The 19841-nt window shown below is 40.8% G+C and overlaps 1 pseudogene and 1 gene segment (V, D, J or C); both read left to right on the forward strand.

Annotated features, from left to right (window-relative positions):
* LOC126958595 (immunoglobulin heavy variable 4-59-like) overlaps nucleotides 1-19841 on the forward strand; it is a 319776-nt gene that overhangs the window by 280407 nt on the left and 19528 nt on the right.
* LOC126958404 (immunoglobulin heavy variable 4-38-2-like) lies at nucleotides 4363-4827 on the forward strand (annotated as a pseudogene). The gene is made up of 2 exons (XR_007727181.1): nucleotides 4363-4426; nucleotides 4510-4827. The product of XR_007727181.1 is annotated as an immunoglobulin heavy variable 4-38-2-like (transcript).

Below are 19841 nucleotides of genomic sequence, written 5' to 3' on the forward strand. Positions count from 1 at the left end.
TCAAAACCATGTCATATTAAGTAATCCGAGGTTTCTCACTGTGAATTAAGGTTTCTAAACATTAGAATAGTAAGAGAGTATAATGAAATTTTTGTGAAGTTTATAAAGAAAGATGAGGATATGTTTTTTGCTTTAGATTATTTTGTTTTCCAGTTTACAGGGCATTTCTACTGGTTTTAAATTAACAACCACTGTTTACGTCTCACCCCTTTTTAAAAACAACTGCTGAGATTTTATTAATATTCCATAGCTGGAGTTTTGAAGTAAAAGCTCTAGTATCTTTGTATTAGTGTGAATGTGTGCTGGTATGTATGTGTTAATATGTAGGTATATATATGTTGTTATGCGTTGTGGCTACAAGGTACAAAATTGCCTTTAAAATAAGTAACTATTTTTAAATAAAGGAGCCGTAAATACATGTTAAGTACCTGTGACATAAATTAATAGTTAATAAATGAGCTGGCTTTAAAATCATTGTTAGAGCAAAATTAGAGATATTTTCAGAATTATCAGCTTACCTTATTGTTTATATTAATTGATCAAGTGATTTTCTATTTAAAATCACAGCTAGATATTATATGGTGTGCAAACTTTTTATAAAGATTATGAAATTATAAACCTAGTTAAACCCAGAATGATTTTTGTTATTTGGCAAATAATATGTTTAATATTGCTGTTTTAATAAAAAACAGGTAAATAGTTATTAGAAAAACAACCATTTAATTAAACATAAGATTTTTACTTAGGTAAATACATGAAATTCATGGGTTATAACATGGTTAACAAGGAAAAGACTTTAAAGTGTGAGTATTATAGCTTTCGTAAATAATCTAGGTAAACTCCTTAAAAATAAACTACATAAATGTAATAAAGTAAACCTTTTGCATAAACTTGTTCTACAATTTAAAATTGTAAAGTTTAATTAAGTAATAAATATTGACTAAATGTTTAAGTCATTACTAATTGTTTTAAAATATATATACTATAAAAACTTATTTTTTAAAAAAGTTTGTTCTTACAAAAAGAACTTATTTAATTCAAAGATTTCTTATAAAACATCATAAACATAACCAGTAAATAAGAGAGATTTAAAGAAAGTTACAGAAATAGAGAAATATTTTTGATAAGGAAAGTTGAAAAAATTATATGAGAAAGAATCTTGTATGATAACATTTATCCTGAAATAAAAATGACTTTAAGGAAGAGTGATGTTTAGAATAAAACAATATGTTCAAGTATGCCACACACTATTTGTGGCATACTTGAATTGTTCAAGTATGCCACAATGTTCCATTGTACAATGTATGTGCAATGGAACAACGCCACAACGATACTCCTCGAGAAGAACAACTCCAAGACACATAATTGTCAGATTCAACAAAGTTGAAATGAAGGAAAAAATGTTAAGGGCATCCAGAGAGAAAGGTCGGGATACACATAAAGGGAAGCCCATCAGACTAACAGCAGATCTCTCGGCAGAAACTCTCCAAGCCAGAACAGAGTGGGGGCCAATATTCAACATTCTTAAAGAAAAGGATTTTCAACCCAGAATTTCATATCCAACCAAACTAAGTTTCATAAGTGAAGGAGAAATAAAATTCTTTACAGACAAGCAAATGCTTAGAGATTTTGTCACCATCAGGCCTGCCCTACAAGAGATCCTAAAGGAAGCACTAAACATGGAAAGGAACAACAGGTACTAGCCATTGCAAAAACATGTCAAAATGTAAAGTCAATTTCCACTGTCATATTAGCCATGAATGTGGGATAGATGGGTGCTCCTAAGAGATCCATAACTTGCCCATTTTGATGGGTTTTCCAGAAGATGTGAGAAGCCACTTTGTTTGCAAAGCATCCCAGAGCCATGCCCTGCTCCACACACATGAGTGCTCATTTCCTGGTCTTTGGTTAACTGTAAAACGCTCATCAGTGCACCTGGGCTAATTTCACATCAGGTAGAGGAATGTGTTCTAAAGGAAAGCTAAAGTTGCAATAGCAAGTCCTGCTCAGTAACCTTCAGCTTCATTGATTTTGTGTGACCCATCAACTAATTACATTACATCAAGGTTCTCAATGGGAGTTTCTAAGAAGTATAAGGGATGTACAGAGTTCCCTAATTAAAATAATACAATTGTGAACACAACCTCAGTATTCAACCATGTTTCCACCCTTCACACCCTTCACCACAAAGGAATTTTCATCTCTTCTGGAAGTTGGGTTCGTTTTGAAATTAGTGATTGTTTTTCATTTTAATATCTCAAGATTATCATATGTGACTATTTTATCAGAAAGTGAGTATGGGAACTTGAACTAAACAACTGAAAACAAATTCACAACTAATTAAGCAAGATGACAGAATGTGATTGGCTCCGGGCTTTGATAATTCAGCAGTTTATGTACCTAGACGTTAAACTTACCCATCTTCCTGTTACCTTCATGATACAGTCAACTCCCATTATCAAAGAAATGGTGACTGCATTCCCAAGGGTTATGCACAGTTACAAAAATGGACTGGGTAAGCTGAGGAGTTGATTGTTTAAATTCCCGTTTGAAGACGTGGAATCAGCTATTTCTTGAATGGCTCACAATGACTCCAGCTCCCTCACAGAGCTCAGACAGAAACCTCACTTGAGGGTAGGAGCTGGGCTGCAGGGAGCACTCAGTACTCATAAAGGTGAAAATGAGCTGTCAGATGGAACTTCACTGTCACCTCAACATGGAATATATTGTTTCATTTCATTAGCACTCTTTACATAACGATTCATTTGTTTTGGTCTGTTCGTTACTTGTATTTTTCAAAGGAATCTCACTTGAATCTTTACTCTTTTGTATTTTGTCTCCAGGACAAGTTTGGGAAGTGTTACCTCCAGCATCATAACATGATCTAGTGACCTGACACATTTGTGGCAAAGAATACCTACCAATTCAGAAGCTCTTTGGTTTTCCTTCCATGAAATAGAATTATTTCTTCTGTTCTGTGTATGAGTGTATCCTAGCAATCCTGTACACACCCCCATAGATGTCTACAAGCCTATGAATTATTCTCTGTAAATAAAAATTTATATCAATTTCCCTCAATGTTCATAATTCTCATGAAGGTGAGGAATGTCTTTCTGGATCTGTTTAAACAAAATGTCCAGAGACCACCTGGTAGGTAAGGAGTTCACCTGACTCTGGATGTTGGGTCTGTGTCTTTCCCTCTCTTGTTCCACAGGTCAGCTCACTTGTTCAGTCCTAACAAGAGAGCCCAGGTTTGTCCTTATGTTAAAACACACCCAACTTCTGATGACTCTCCTGTTTCCCATATCCATGGAGATAGATTATTTATTATATAATTCACCAAATGACCAAGATGCAATACCGCAAACTCTAAGGTATTTTCATGCAATTCAATGAAGCAGAAAGTCTTTCAGACACAAGTGTACCTGACACGATAAATATGTGGGTGAGGACTCTGGGCTTGAGTGTCATTGTCCAGCCATTCTTCAGAAGTGTGACTTGCCAGGGAAGAACCAGAGTTCCTTGTGCTCTCAGAGGGGAGGGCTCACAGATGTCCTCTCTTGTTCCCAGGAAAGGCGATTGCACTAATCTTGATGATGAGACTATGCTCCTGTGCTGACCTATTATAGTTTTTGACTGAAATTGTCACTGTGATCCCCAATCTACATCTATTCACACAGAAGTGTATAAAGGTCAGGCCACATTCTCAGCATCATACATTGACATGGTTGGAGATACGTCCCACTACCTTCTCCTGAGATGCAGACAGAATCCCAAACTTCAAACGTTCACAAAATGTAAGGTCTCCGATTTTTTTCTTCTTTTTTATGACGCACTCTCTAGGACAGATATATTCCCTCTAACCATGATGGATATTCTGAATTACAATAAACATTGCATGGATGTAGGTTTATATAAATTCACTATGACGAATATATTTTTCTGCTGCCCTAATGTTTTGAATGGAGATTTGACAATTTAGATAACCTGGATGTTTGGTTGGTTTCATATAAATCTTCACGGGTAGAACAGCATTGAACCTATTCCAAAATCTGTCCTCGATCCATGATCACACTCATCTCCCAGACCAGCTCCTTGAGCACATCTCCCTACCTGGAAGAAGAGGACTCTGGGCTTGGTGAGGGGAGGCCCCAGGAAGAGAACTGAGTTCTCAGAGTGCACAGCCAGCATCCTCCTCTCAGGGTGAGCCCTGAGACTGGGACCTCCCTCATCCCTTTTCACCTCTCCATACAAAGGCACCACCCACATGCAAATCTTCACTTAGGCACCCACAGGAAACCACCACACATTTCCTTAAATTCAGGCTCCAGCTCACATGGGAAATGTTCTCTGAGAGTCACGGACCTCCTGGGCAAGAACATGAAGCATCTGTGGTTCTTCCTCCTCCTGGTGGCAGCTCCCAGATGTGAGTGTCTCGGGGATGCAGATATGACGATATGGGAGGCTGTCTCTGATCCCAGGGCTCACTGTGGGTCTCTCTGTTCACAGGGGTCCTGTCCCAGGTGCAGCTGCAGGAGTCGGGCCCAGGACTGTTGAAGCCTTCAGACACCCTGTCCCTCACCTGCGCTGTCTCTGGTGGCTCCATCAGCGGTGGTTATGGCTGGGGCTGGATCCGCCAGCCCCCAGGGAAGGGGCTGGAGTGGATTGGGAGTATCTATAGTAGTAGTGGGAACACCTACTACAACCCCTCCCTCAAGAGTCGAGTCACCATTTCAACAGACACGTCCAAGAACCAGTTCTCCCTGAAGCTGAGCTCTGTGACCGCCGCGGACACGGCCGTGTATTACTGTGCGAGAGACACAGTGAGGGGAGGTGAGTGTGAGCCCAGACACAAACCTCCCTGCAGGGAGGCGGAGGGGGCGGGCGCAGGTGCCGCTCAGGACCAGCAGGGGGCGCGCGGGGCCCACAGAGCAGGAGGCCGGGTCAGGAGCAGGTGCAGGGAGGGCGGGGCTTCCTCATCTGCTCAGTGCTCTCCCTCCTCACCAGCACCTCAGCTGTCCCCGGGGCTCCTCTTTCTTTGATATCTGTGGTTCTGCTTCCTCACATTCTTCTGCCAGAAAAGAAAGGAGGAAGGCACATTTTCCGCTTACAATTGAGGTTTCACCGATTACTAGGAACTTTCCTACAAGTTCCTGCATGGCCCATTATTCCTTAGTGATTAAAAATATATATATTCTAATGCTTCTCACCATCTCTTGGTTTGTGTCATCAATCGAATTGTGCCCTCTTTGGAATTCATATACTGAAACCTTAAATTCAATGGATCTATATTGGAATTTTAATGATACAATTAAGGTTAAATGTGGTCAGAAGTGTGAGACCTAATGCAATAGACGTGCTGTCTTTATAAGAAGAGGAAATGACACCAGAGACCTCTCACTTTTCACGTGCACGCAGAGAAGAGGCCATGTGGAGACGCAGTGTATTAGAAGGTGCCCCAGTGCATGCCAGGAAGAAGCCGCACCAAGAACCAACCCTGCCAGCACCTTGATCTTCAACATTCAGACTTCAGAATTGTAAGAAAATCAATATTTGTTGTTTAAGCCACCCACTCCGTGTTGTCTTCTTAGGAAGACCCAGACAGACTAATAACACATAACTCATAACACTGTTAGCACTGTACCCTGGATGGAGAATCAGCCCACTGAGGCTGGGCACATCTCTCAGATTTCTACATAAAGTAGGCAAAAAATAGTAGCTGTAGTATGAAAACTTGTCATGTTCCTGTTGACCAATTTCTGGGCAAAGTGTTTTAATGAAGCCCTTGGGGCTTTGTCACAAAAGTTGTCTTTTATCTTTTCTGATGACCTAATTAATGGACAATGGGTACCAGCTGGATGGAAACTGACCACTGACCATCTTCTGTTGTCTCCTTAGTATGCCACAGAAAAGCTAAGCAACATCACTCTATGTCTTCAACTTTCTAAATTTGCACTGAATCTATTGCTAAATGAGGAGTTACATGAGGTCTGAGTTTTGTTCCCTTCTTCCCAGTCTTCCTCAATTACCAACGGAAGAAGAGACTTTCAATGAAAATTGGCTGTGAATGCCCCCAATGCACATCACTTTTTTAGGTCCAGGAACTTTATTTGGGGGATAGTGGAATACACTTTTAAATAGAAAGCCCTAAAGCACATACAACAGCTGAAGGAATGGCCACTGTGCACCTGAAGGCTGATGATGCAGATGGTAGGGTACCTTTCTCCAAGATGGTCCTGGGTGTGTGATGGTTGGATGCATCATGCATATGGAATTAAGGACTGGACTGAAGTAGAAACAAGGGACATATCCCATAGGAAAACAAGAAAAGAACAGATGAGCATCCGTGAAGACAGGTAATTAAATTTGTTGAGTTTAAGATGAAATATTTTTCTGAAGTTTATAATGTTCTTAGCTAAATATGAATCTTTTCAACAAACTGAGGATTAAAAGAAGAATGGAGTTAGAAGATGATATTGAAAAAATGTCCTGAGAGAGCAGAAAGAAAATTCACACAAAACTGTCACATGGCAGAGGCCAGAGTGGAGCTGATGCAGCAATGTCATTTTTCTGCAGACCTAATTGAGACCCTTTGGTGTTTAAGGCAGGCCCAGAGTTGAAGAACTCCTTTAGTTTTTGCTTCTCTGGGAAAGGTCTTACCTATCCTTTATTTTACAAAAAGATTTACATGGCAAAGTTTCTTGGTTGGCAGAGTTTTGTTTGTTTTTCATTCTTTTTCCCCCAGCAATTTGAATACAGTCATGGGCCACCTAAGAATGATTCAGTCAGCAATAGACCACATATATGTTTGTGGCCACATAACATTGTAATACCGTATTTTCACTAAGGATGTTCCATATTTAGATGTGTTTAGATAGAGAGATACTTACCACGGCGTTTCAGTTCCCTGCAGTGTTTGGTGCAGTAACACTCTGTACAGGTTAGTTGTCTGGAAACATTGTGCTATTCCACATAGTCTATGTGTAGTAGGATATTCCTTGTAGGTTTGTGTAAGTTCTCCCTGTGATGCTTGCACAATGATGACATTGACTAGAAATACATTTCTCAGAAATAATCTCTATCAATAAACCATACATTATCTAATATAATTCCGCTCCATTCTGAACTGAAAATCTTTTACTGAGAAATCTGCTAAATCTGCTCTTTTACTTTCTGTTTTCAAAAACCTTTCCTTTAATAATGTGGTTTCAAACTATCTTTGATTTTTCTCATTTGGCTTACCTTATTTAAAATATATAGAGCTTCATGGATGTGGACGAATATTTGCTTCTCCAGATTTAGAAAGTTTCTATGCTATTACTTCTTTAAAAACCTTTCTGCCTCTCTTGCTCTGTCTCTCTTTCTCTGTCTCTCTCTCTCTGTCTCTCACCCTCTTTCTTCACTACCCCTTTTGTCTTATCTTTGCATAACTCCTCAATGCATAAAATTTCATTTTCACTGTGCTTCCTGACTCATAAGTCTTTAACTCTTTTTTATTTCTTTCATTTAAGTTTTTCTTCTCTGTCTCTACTATTTCAAATGATCTTTCTTTGAGTTTACTGTTTCTTCTATTACTTGATCTAGTCTGGTCTAAAATCCTCTGTTAAAAATTTTGTCTGACTTATTGTATTCTTCAGCATCAATATTTTTGTTTAGTCATCTTTTAAATGTTTTATCTCTATTAAAATTCTCACATTGTTCTTGCGTGATGCCACTAGCTCATTGAACATGTTTCTAACATTTATTTTAAATTTTCTTCCAGGTAATCCATATGCTTCCTTTTTGTTGATGTCAGTTTCTGGATCTTTATGTTGTTCTTCTGTTTGGACCATGTGCCCCTCCTCCTTCATTTTCCTTGACTATCTTTGTTGCTACCTGTTCATTATAACAAAAGCCACCATACACTCTTCAAAGACGAGGCTTATAGAGATCATCCTCACCAATCAGTCCAGGCAGTTATTTAGATCTCTGAAAACTTCATAGTATTCAAACTTCTGTCTCTGTTCTTAATGGTCCCTGGGTTTTAGAGGATGATAGATTCTGCCAGAAATCACAGGTAGGGGAGGTAGAAACTATTTAATCAAGCAGCCCCTTGAAAATTTGGACCACTGGACAAAGTTTTGTTCTTCATGTATGATTCATCAAGATAATGTTAGTTCAAGCTTCTCTCAACCAGTCACTAAACATTGAAATTTTATCATTTCTTATTTGAATCTGGGGTTTATTCTTTGAGTATTTAGGTAAAATTACAAACTAGTTTAAATCTGCCTATTTGGCAAACTGATCTGTTGCTGAATTTCCCTTTTCTGTGTTCTCTCTGTGCATTTAAATCTAAATCTGTATTAGACATGCATCTAGAATGTGGAAAAGTGTCTTAAAGTTCTTTAATTTATTTAATTTAATGGGGTTTCCAGAAGATTTGAAAATCTCCGTTGTTTATAAAACACTTGACTATCGGTCAATACTTTTCTCTTTAATTTTTCTCTCTCCTCTTCCATTATGTATAATAAGCAAGGAGAAATGAAGACACACCATCGACAGTTTGCTTAGACATCCCACCACCTAAAATTCTAACTGTCACCTACTAATTCTTACTTCATCCAATGTAACATAACTAAGATATAAATTCTATAACCAGGTACACATAGTTTCCAATTCTAATACCACGTTTGTGACAGAAACAAAGCAGATGTGCTCTCTGCGAGGTGGTCATCTGAGGTCTGAGATGAGGGGTCACACAGGTATTTTTATGATATTTAAGGGATTGGGCAACAACAGTGATAACAATTCTGATCATCACTAACTCTTACCGGAAAGTTTACAGGTAAAGTTACTGCTGTTATTTGATTTTAACACCTAATTAGAATGAAGCTCAGAGGAAGAGGTCACATCCTAGGTCACACAGTGAGGAGGAATGGAGCTGTGCTCTGCTCTCCACACTACGCACAAGATCCCAGGCATGAGCCCAGGTTCCACTGACACGTGGCATCTGGAGGGCAGTTCTCGGGGGATGATCTTAGCGCACCTACTTCCTGGGGCAGGCCGCTTCCTTCTTTCAGTTGTGCACTTGCTCGTTCTACCAGCTCTGAAGTGCATTGCCTTGAATTATTCATATTCTCTCCCTTACTATGGCAAAAAGTGTAGATATTAAATTTTCAATTCATTCTCTCTGAAGCACACTGCTTTAGCAGAAAAGAATAAATCATATTCCTTCATCTCCCTCACAGTCCAAGATTCCTGAAGACAGAGCCGATGTGATGTACTCATAGGGGTATCTCTGCTCCACCTATGAGGAGGTGGCCTTGGTCTTCAAGTTTCAGCAATTCTGGGAAGTCTAGGATAACTCCATCCCCTCCTCACTGCTCTGCAGCTCACCTGAGAACAACTTTCTCATTTGAATATCATCTGTTTAAGGAATACAAGTCCCTGCTTTAGGATTTGGGGCCTGAGTGCACCTACTGGATCCAGCCCAGGACTGGAGATACTTTCCAGAACACAACTTCACCGGAGACATGTCCAGTCACACTGTTTTACTTGCACAATTTCAGCTTCCTCAGAAGAAAATTAAAATTGCTGAGACTTTTTCATAAACGTTGTGCCATGTCCTTTTTCTGTTTCCTTGCCTGTTCATGTACGTCAGACCACGTACCACTTATATGTAATGAGATCAGAATTCTGCCTCCAGTAACACATCTGAGGTGACACTTGATTGTACTTTCGGTTTAGGCTCCAAAATGTAGATTATAAAATTCATCAACCTCATTTTTATGTCAAAAGAAATCTGCATAATCTGAATGTCAACATTTTTTGGAATCTATTAAATAACTGAAGTAGCAAGAAATCATTTTAAATGCCTGTGGTGTATTTAGGTGTCCTATTAATAATCATTTTAAAAACTAGCTAAAAGGTTTTTAGACTTTTACTTTTGGTTCAGGGGTACATGTGCAGGGTTTGTTATATAGGTAAATTGTGAGTTATGTGGGTTTGATATACAGATTGTTTTGCCACTAAGGTAATAAGTATAGTGCTTAATGGGTAGTTTTTCAGTTCTCACCCTTCTCCTATCCTCCACACTTGTGTAGGTCCCAATGTGTGTTGTTTTCTTCTTTATGTCAATATGATTAGCTCCCACATGTAAGTGAGAACAGGTGGTATATAGTTGTCTGTTACTCTGTTAATTTGCTTAGGATAATGACCTCCAGATCCAACTACGTTGCTGCAAAGAACATGTTCTTATTCTTGTTATGACTGTGTTGTATTTCACACTCAAACATACAGAAATCAATGTGTTGGGAAAAAGCCAAGTGTTGGTAAAGAAGCTGAGGCAGGGCTTGCATATCTGATGTAATATCCAGGGATCAGGGCATAAAACCCCTCGTGGCCTTTGGAATGTGTCTAGACTTGCTGGTTCTTGCTTCTAGCCCTCCCAGGCTCCTAGATCAATTGTATTCCCATTATCTCAAGCAGCAGAACATGTTCCATATAAATATTAAACCATCACAGCTGTAGATCGTGTGCTTGCCCTTTCGACCCCTACATTCTCACCACCTGTTTCTTTGTTTGATCACCAATAAATAGTCTGGGCTTCCAGCGCTTGGGCCTTCACAGGCTCCACACTCGCCATGGTCCCCTGGTCACACTTTCTCTCTCAAACTGTCTTTTTCTCTTTTCTTTGACTCTGTTGGACTTCGTCGTCCCAATGCCCTGGTGTTGTGCTTGATCACCCCAACATTTCTGGCACCCAATGTGGGGTGACAAAGACCCCGGTGAAGGAATGGCAGAGCATGTAAAAGTGGAGGCTGCATCATCAAAGGACACCTGATCATGATTAAAACCATCTCGGAGGGAAAGCTGAGAGCTCAGCAGAACCAGGGTAACAATGGAACAAAGTGAAAGCAAACGTTCTGCTTATTTAAATTTCTTAAGGCATTTATTACGAAGAAGGGAAGTGAAAGTTAGTACTCAGAATATGTTATCACTGATTAGTAGAGGAAGGCAGTTTTTGCCCATGATTCCCAGAACAAGGGACTATGGAGTTGGATGAATGGGAGAGAATTGGCAGATATTTTTTAAAAAGCATATAAAGATGGAGCAAAATTCCAGTCTGTTTGGTCAATGTAGGCACTAATAAAGGCAGCTTATGAGCCATTTCAAACAGATGATGAGGCGCATTCAGATGAGAAAGAGGAGGACAAGTTTAAAAAAACTACAGATTCTGAATGTGAAGAATAGAAACCAGAGGAAAATAAAGGAAAACTAAAAAGTATGTTTTACTAGCCCATCAGCTCAACTGCTGAATTAAGTGAATGGCCACCTCCTCTCTCTCCCCTTAATGGGCGAGAAAAAGTATTAGCTACAAAACTTACTGCTCCTGTAGTTACAACATTAAAACCTGGAGCAATTGGTGGTGCTGTACAAAATTCCATTCAAAAGGCTAGAGCTGACAGACACCTTGAAGCATGGCAATTCCAGTTTCTCTAATTGAACCACCTTTCCATTTAAACTGTTAAAGGTATTCACACAGGCCATTAGTCAATATGGGCCTACTCTCCTTTTGTGCAAAGTTTGTTAAAAAATGTGACTCTTGATAATAGGTTAATACCATATGATTGGCATACTTTGATAAAATCTGTTGTCACTCCATCTCAGTACTTGCAGTTTAAAACCTGGTGGTCTGATGAAGCTCAAACTCGGGGAAGGGAAAATACACAAGCACAGCCACCTGTGCCAGTTTCCTTTGAACAGACAATGGGAGTCGGCCCTAATTGGGGTCCATTAAAAATCAAGCGGTAATGTTGGATGTTGCCATTGTTCAGCTGCACTCTGTGTGCTTACGGACATGGGAAAGGATAAATGTTACAGGGGAATAATATCCTCAGTTCTGTCCAACACGGAGCTAAAGAACCAATATTGATTTTTATTGCTCGGCTCCAAGAGGCTGTAAATAAAGCCATAACTGATAAAACAGATGAAGATGTAATGCAGCTTCTTGCATATGATAATGCTAATGCAGAGTGTCAAACTGCTATTAGACCCCTGAGAGGGAAGCCTCACTTAGCTGAATATATTAAGGCTTGCAATGGCATTGGAGGTAACTTACATAAGGCTACTCTTTTAGCTCAGGCTATGGCTGGATTAAGAGTTGGAAAAATTATGCCCCATTTCTCAGGCTCTTGCTTTAATTGTGGGCAATTTGGACACAAAAAAAGGAATGTAGAAAAGGAAGTCAAAAGGCAAGAACTACTACCACCAAACAACAGAAAAGCCCCAGTGTGTGCCCCTGTTGTGAAAAAGGCCATCACTGGGCAAGTCAGTGTCATTCTAAATTTAACAAAGATGGACAACCTCTTTTGGGAAACGGCATAGAGAAACTAGAAAGCATCTGTAAATTGAACATCAGCAATAAAAAAAAAAAAAAAAAAAGTGACCGATACATAAACCATTACTGGTGAACTCCAGACATGATGCTAAGTGAGAAAAGTCAGTCTCAAAGATCAAAGGGACACAGCTGTAAGCACCACGGTCATCCTCAGGTGTCAGTGGTTTGGGCTGGGCTTTCTCTGTCCCTTTCTTGACCAGGCCCGGATGTTGAGCTCCGCCACTTGCCAATGGAAAAATCCCACTATTTTCAATCATGCACTGAGGTTTCAAGTGCTTCACACAGACTGGAACAAACACGGGCTCCTTTGAACAGTGTCTGGCATTTGTTCCAACCACAAGAGAACGTCCCCCCGCTCTCTCCCTCCTCGTTTCTCTCCTGCAAGCCAGCAGCCCTGCAGTTTAGTCTGCATCTCCCATACATCCACCCATCTTGTTCCAAGGGCCTTCCACTACACCCTCCACTGTTTTTGAGAGCACTGGCAGACTTTGAACTTTTCCACAGTCTGTTATTGAAGTTAGGATGATTAGGACCAAATTAAGGATGATATTTTGTGACTGAATTCCAGCACTCCCTCTCCCCTGGGACAGAGCGCATAACCACGATTCTGCAGGTGGAGACAAAGTTGAGGGTTTTTCTTCCTCAGCATAGGAAATGAGCTCTAAGTGGAGGGTTGGGCAGAAGCTTCCCACCTTCCCAACACTTTGGTTATGCTGGAGCGGAACCTCTGCCTAAGGACAGAGCTAGAAATCAGGGACCCAATGTTTCCAGTGGCACTGGACCCAGGGCAGAGCCCCCATCCATGAATGGGGCTCCATGGAAGAAGTGAGTCTCTGGCTCTCAGTAGCTCTTGTCCAGAACTGAGCCTCAGCATCACGTGCTGTGGGCAGGGTCAGAGGGCCAATGTCCTGGCCCCTGGGGAAGAGTTTCCTCTGGTGGGAGCTGGTAGAAGGTGTCCTGCCTTCTTGGCTGCATCTTCTGTAGTGGAGGTTACATCATGCTGAGCTTGGATGTGGAAGGAAGTAGGAACATCTTAGATCAAATATAATGACTGACCTTACTGAGTTTTCTAGATTTTCCTGAATAAATGTTTCTTCACTTGCTGTATGCTGTCAGAGCCTTTCCAAACCCTGTAATTTTCCAAAATAATTTTCACTGGTCTCCTGAGGGCAGGGATTCATTGAGCCCCTCATGCTGTCAAAGAGAAATAAAACTTTTTTCACTTTTTAGAGAACATCCATGGGCTATAAAATAATGGATTGGCTTTTCCTCCAACACTTTACAGACAACATCACTTTTCCTCTTGCTTGTAAGGTTTTAACCAGAAGAATGCTGTCATCATCTTTTCTCTTCTTTTGGAAGGAATTTCTATTTGTCTTTGATTTTCAGCATGTACTTCTATTTGTCTCTGATTTTCAGCAGTTTTAATAAGATTTACCTAAATGTGTGTGTGTGTGTCGAGGGGTGTTATCATGCTGTTCTGTGTTCTCTGAGATACATGGATTCTTTGTTTACTCTGTCTCCATTTTTGTGAAAACAATTAGAAAGAAAATCTGTATAATCCCAGAAAGGAGCCTCCCTGATGTGAGTGGAGAACCGCGTGGGGGCGCTCAGAACCCACTGAGCACAAGAGCCAGCCTCAGGGCAGGTGCAGATGGGGGTTAAGGTCTGGTTTCCTGTCAGCACTGTGGCTTCCTCTCCATAAAACAGATTCCTCTGGGGCACCTTTCTAGATTCTTTATCCTGCTCTTCCTATGAAGTCTCTGAAGAAGAAGTATTTGTCATAACAAGAGAAAACCTTTCTCACATGCACCAAAGGCAGAGTCACCTGCAGTCATTTACTCCTGTTTCTCAACATCAATAAGCTATCAGTGCTTCTGAAGTTAATCAGTTAAATCTATAAAGATGCTGTGTTTAACTCAGCATTGCAGCCCAGCTCAACAGAACTCCAAGGGCCAGTCAGCAGCAGGCAGGATAACGTGCATGCTGGGCATTGGGGCAGAGGGGGTTAGCATCCAGTGCAAGAGAAGAAAGGCCGCGTGGTGGTCACTGTCAGGACTCCAAGCCCACAGTTCCAATTGTAGGTGATCCCTGGCAAAGGAAGAGAGACCCCACCAATGTTTAGTGTGGATGTCGAGTCTGATGGTTCCACACTCACACCCCAGGTGAATATAAAAAGTTTTATTAACTCTATTTTTGGGGTGTCTGCTGAGAGCAGCACAGGCTTCTCAAGAAATTACAAACTGGAATTTCCTCATTAGAGCAGGAAAGGAGGCTGGCTCAGGGCTTTCTAATGATTTGGTGGTGGGGTCAGGGGGTGTGTTTCTACTCAGGAGAAGGAGCTTGTATGATTTAAACCTCACACGGGCATCAGATAAGGGAGCTTCCGTGATTTCTTAACTAGATTTACCACATGCAGAGGACAAGGAGGAGGAAGAATAAACCTTAATTCATTAGTATTGAGGCACCAAAAATAGGACCTGACACTTTATTCTCCCTAGCAGCTTAAGAAAATGAGTGAAAAAGAGAAATAAGAGTCTACTATGTGTGAAAAGCAAACAGGTCTAAAGAAAATAAAAATTTTTTTACTGTAAGCACATAATAAAAAGAAAGAGAAGAAGGAATGAGACAGGCAGAGGTGCTGAATCAATGCCCTGTGTGGGGTCTTTTCATTATCCACAGTCATCAGTTTATTCTGAAGGTCTCAGGTCAGCTTCCTGCTTCAAAATATCACAGGCCCTTACAGTATATGTGAAAACGCTCGGTTTGTCGTTCTTCACTAAAGTAGCCTTATAATTAGATGAACTTCTGAATTTAATCTCCAGTTATGTTAAATACAAAACAAAACACAATCTACAATTTAGGAAAGTGAGAGTTTATCTTTTATCAAGGGTTACAGCCATCCCGTATGCTGGAAAGCATAGCTTTTGGTAAAGATGAGAGAAAGGCACTCCCACGAAGAAGGGGTTGGGCAGAAGCTTTATGCTGAAGGGTTTGGTTAAACAGACACAATCGACAGGTTATAGGAGGGGCTATGGATGTTCATGGAGGTGGTCCTGACATATATATACTGGACACACATGCATGTAACTTATGACCCCTATTTACTTACTAGTGAAGACTTAGCATTTAAATTCATTACAGTCAGGCCCTATGTGCCAAAAGCAGAAGCAGAGACACAAAGGTACTCAGTGTGCAGCCTCTGTAAACGGCCAGAGCCAGGCCACGGTCAGTGGTCTCTGATCAGGAGAAAGGTCCTGATATGAGTCTAGTGTTCAAGCAAAGCTGGGGTTATGACTTGTGGAACTGGGGTCAGTTCATCAGGGGATGGGCTGCAGTTGTCTTCACAGTGCTTGTCTCAGTGCCCGTGCTTACTGAGCCACTAGAGATAAAGAATCACCTATTGGCAGTTAGAACATAGTTTATCTTTCAAGTGTAGGAGTGAGTGGCAAAACCCTTGCCTGACATGGCTTTAGGTCTTATTTATAATTTGACATCTTATTGCCACAGGGAGTCTGTTCTGTCAGTCTTATGATCTCTATTTTAACATTAGTGTTGGTCATTGTTGTGTCTAAACCGCAAAGGGGAGTGGGTATAAGAGGCGTGTCTGATCTTGTCATGGCTGGGAACTCAGTTTTAGGCTCTTCTGAAGTCCCTTAGACAAACAGATGGACTATTTAGTCAGTTGGGGCACTTAGGATTTTATTTTTAGTTTACAGTTCATCAATATGAACCCAAGTATTGACATTGTGCAAATTCACTGCTGGGTTGTGGTTGAAATCACCTGGTAAGATTCCTTCCAAAGTAGTTCAAGAGCAGTGTTCCACGCTGATGTTTCTTCCAATAGATATAATTCCCTGTTTTAATGTCGTTAGAGGCTATTGAAAAGATGTAGGAAAATGGTAGCTTTAATCTGTTGATGAATGGAGTGTGTAAAATACAGTCATCACTTTCAATACTTTGTCATGTGTGCATGTACTAGGAAGAGGGGAGCACTGCAGGTAAATTTCTAAGTGTATGTGTCTTCCAGCTACCAAACCATAGGCTAATAACTGATATCTCCCTGAGGGACTTGACTATAATGCTCTGATGCTAGGGAGAGAACATTTGGCCAAGGAAGTTCAAGATTTTCTTAAGGTTTTGACAATGTTAGTTCAAGGATGACAATTTTCTTCATCGTCTTCAGAAGATTGTGGATGGGACAGATGCTGAGTTACATGAGTAATGCTGATGACTTCTGAGTTTAGATAGTATTATAAACAAGACTGTTTGGTGTGATGATCCACTACAATACGTATTCTTTTAGTTGTTTTGCCATTTCAGTTTCCTTTAGGATTTTACTTTCTAAGTTACATTTGTCAGGTTCCTAAAATGTAGTCATGCATCTGAAATTTATTCTTTTGTTAAGAATTTTTACATGTTCCAGAAGATGTGAGAAGCTTCTTTGTGTGAAGAGCATCCCAAAGTCAGGCACTCCTCTAAAACATGTACTTAATCCTTGCTTTGGCTTATTGATGAGCTCTGTTGACCACAATAACTTCTGTCATATGGGCTGACTTTACATCAGGTGGAAGAACACATTCTGAATGCACTACTATTTGAGTGCATAACCTCCAGTTCTGTTACTGACGTATGATTCATCAGAGATGATATTAGATCAAGGATTTCCATGGGAATCTAATCTAAAAGATGTAAACAAACTTTCCTAGTTTAGATAACATTGCTGTGAGCTCACTGCTCGTATTCAGCCAAGTCTCCTGCCTATCACACTGAATCCACACTAACTTTAACCTAAAAGTTAGCACTTGTTCTAATGTTCAGATATGTTATTTTTTATTTTAATGTCTCTAGATTATAATGTGTGGCTATTTTAGCCAAGAGTGAAGGAAAGCAATGATAACTGACTATAAATGAGAAAAGCACAACCTAATGATATGAAAGTCAGGACATGAGTGTCTTCAGACTTGTCTATTTCAAGAGTTCATGTACCCAGGGGATTTGTTTTCTCAATTTTACACAGAGCAACACCCAAAATGTCCATTTCCCCTCCCATTGACTCTTATCATCTGTTGCTATGTCAGTTTGCTTAGAATTTTGGTCTCCAGCTCCACCCAATTTGCTGCAAAAACAGGATTTCATTCTTTTTTACAGCTGCATAGTATTGCACTGTATATAAGTACCATGTTTTTTATCCAGTCTATAACCGATGGGCATATAGGTTGATCCCATGTCTGTGGTACTGTGAACTGTGCAGTGAAACACACATGAGTGGATGTGTCTTTTTGTTACAATAATTTGTTTTTTCTTGGGCATATACCCAGTAATGAGATTGCTGAGCGGAATGGTAGCTCTGCTTTAATTTATTCATGAAATCTCCACACTGATTGCCACAGTGCTTGGAGCAAGTTACATTTTCACCAAAAGTATGTAAGTGTTCCCTTTTCTCTATAGCTTTGCCTGCATCTGTTAATTTCTGATCTTTTACTGATAGTAATTCTGACAGGTGTCAGACAGTATCTCCTTTGGTGTTGATTTGCACTTATCTCACAATTGATGATGCTGTGCATTTTTATATGTTATTTATTCACTTGTATGTCAGTGTTTGAGAAGCTTCTGTGCATGTCCTTTCCCCATTTTTAATAGGGTTATCTAGTTTATACTGATGATTTAAGTTCCCTATAGATTACCATGTTACACACACTAAGATAACCAGTATTCAAAAATGAATAGAAAAACATAATCACTTGTAGGCAAAGACACATTGAATTTGGAATGGTCATGGTTGCCAGTTGGTATTGAAATGGGACAGCAACTTTGGAAAATGGTCTTCATGGAAAACCTCATACAAAAATGTACCTAGTGTCACCACTCACAGTAGTTAAATGGAGAATACAGCTCAAGTGCCCATCGACTGCCACATGGATGAAGGTGCTGCAGTGTCTCTGTGTGTTTCTAACCCACAGGGATGAAGATGCTACGGTGTGTCTGTGTGTCTGTAACCCACAGGGATGAAGATGCTGCAGTGTGTCTGTGTGTCTGTAACCCACAGAGATGAAGACGCTGCAGTGTGTCCGTGTGGCTGTAACCCACAGGGATGAAGATGCTGCGGTGTGTCTGTGTGTCTGTAACCCACACGGGTGAAGATGCTGCGGTGTGTCTGTGTGTCTGTAACCCACACGGGTGAAGATGCTGCGGTGTGTCTGTGTGTCTGTAACCCACAGGGATGAAGACGCTGTGGTGTGTCTGTGTGGCTGTAACCCACACGGGTGAAGATGCTGCGGTGTGTCTGTGTGTCTGTAACCCACAAGGATGAAGACGCTGCGGTGTGTCTGTGTGTCTGTAACCCACACGGGTGAAGATGCTGTGGTGTGTCTGTGTGGCTGTAACCCACACGGGTGAAGATGCTGTGGTGTGTCTGTGTGGCTGTAACCCAGCTTTAAAGAGGAGTGAAGCACTGACATAGGCTGCAACTTGGATGAACTTTGAAAACATTGACTGAGTGAACTGAGGTAGACACAGAAGTCCGCATCCCAAATTGTCTCATGGATATGAAGTATGGAGAGCAGGAAATCCCCAAGAGACGGATCTTAGGAGGTGAGTGGAGGGGAAACAGAGAGTGACTGCTTAATGGAAGTGAGGTTTCCTTTTTGGTGAACAAAATGTTCCAAAACCAAATAGTGGTGATACTTGCACAGCATTGCGAATATGTAAAGTATCACTGGCTATACACATACCGAGGGCTAAAATGGTAAATTTTATGTTATGTGTATCTTAACACAGTAAAAATGAGTGCCACATTTTGTTTAGTGAATCAACAACAATAACATCTCGGTTTAAACGCTGGATTCCACAACAGAACCAGGACTTCCTCCTGGAGCTGGATCCATCAGCCCCCAGGGAAGGGACTGGAGTGGGTCAGGTGCACAGGTTATGAAGGGAGCACAAATTCCAACCCACTCCTCGAGAGTCCAGTCACCACCTCCAGATCTATATCCAAAAACAGGTCTTCCTATGACTGAGCTACGGGAGCAACAAGCACACATCCATGTTTGTTTGTTTGTTTTTCAGAGAGAGTCTTGCTGTGTCACCCAGGCTGGAGTGCAGTGGGACAATCTTGGTTCAATACAACCTCCACATCATGGGTTCAAACGATTATCCAGCCTCAGCCTCCAAGAAGCTGGGACCACAGGCACCCATCACCACACTTGGCTAATTTTTGTATTTTTGGTAGAGATGGGTTTTCACTATGCTGGCCAGGCTGGTCTTGAACTCCTGACCTTGTGATCCACCTGCCTTGGCCTCCAAAAGTGCTGGGATTTCAGGTGTGAGCCACTGTGCCCAGCCACAAACAAGTATTTTTTAAACAAAAGACACAGTGAGGAGACATCAGTGTGAGCCCACACACAAACCTTCCTGTTGGGGTTTACAAGACAGCAGAGGGTGCTGAGGACAGAAGCCAGCA

Source organism: Macaca thibetana, chromosome 7 (genome assembly GCF_024542745.1).
Source record: "Macaca thibetana thibetana isolate TM-01 chromosome 7, ASM2454274v1, whole genome shotgun sequence".
NCBI classification, from domain to species: domain Eukaryota; kingdom Metazoa; phylum Chordata; class Mammalia; order Primates; family Cercopithecidae; genus Macaca; species Macaca thibetana.